Raw genomic sequence first — 938 nt, forward strand, 5'->3', positions numbered from 1 at the left:
ACGGGGGCGCGCGGCGATGCCGACGACGGGCAGCGGGGGCGGCGAGGGCGACGGCACGGCGCGGCGACGACGACGACGACGGGCGGCGAGGGCGCGAGAAGTGGAACGAATTAGTGGCGACGATAACTGATTTTTCGTAAGTGTAGTATATATAGGATGGGCCTTTAGTACCGGTTGGTGGCTCCAACCGGTACTAAAGGCCAATTTTGGCCAGCCCAAGCGGCGGGAAACGTGGGCCTTTAGTACCGGTTGGTGGCTCCAGCCGGTACTAAAGGGCAACACATTAATACCGGTTGGAGCCTCGAACCGGTACTAATGCCCGTGCGCTGCCACTCGCTATGCGCGCTATGTTTAGTCCCACCTCGCCGAGCAAAGGAAAGCCGCACTGGTTTATAAACCTAGCCACGGCTGCCCTTTCGAACTCCTCTATATAGCAGGCTTCTGGGCCTAATTAGGGCGCGTTGCCCTGTGAGCCTGCTGGGGCATGTATTTGCACACCCAAGGTCTGGCAGGCCCACCGGACAGTGCCCCAACATGTTTTTTATAAAAAACTTTCTTTTCTGCATTATTTATTTTCTTCTAATTATTTTTGAGTAATTTTTTATATAGTTATTCCTTTTCTGCTTTATTTTTTTATTCTATTTATTTCTGAATAGTTTTTTTGCTGTATTTAGTTTCTTCGTGAATTTTTTTGCTTTATATAATTTTTTTTCTTCTATTTATTTTTGACTAATTTGTTTATATAGTTATTCATTTTCTGCTTTATTTTTTACTTCTATTTATTTCTGAATAGTATTTATTTTCTTCTGTTTATTTTTGAGTAATTTGTTTATATAGTTATTTCTTTTCTGCTTTATTTTATTCTTCTATTTATTTCTGAGTAGTTTTTTTTTGCTGTATTTAGTTTCTTTGTGAATATTTTTGCTTTATATAATTTT

Source organism: Triticum dicoccoides, chromosome 5B (genome assembly GCF_002162155.2).
Source record: "Triticum dicoccoides isolate Atlit2015 ecotype Zavitan chromosome 5B, WEW_v2.0, whole genome shotgun sequence".
NCBI lineage: Eukaryota > Viridiplantae > Streptophyta > Magnoliopsida > Poales > Poaceae > Triticum > Triticum dicoccoides.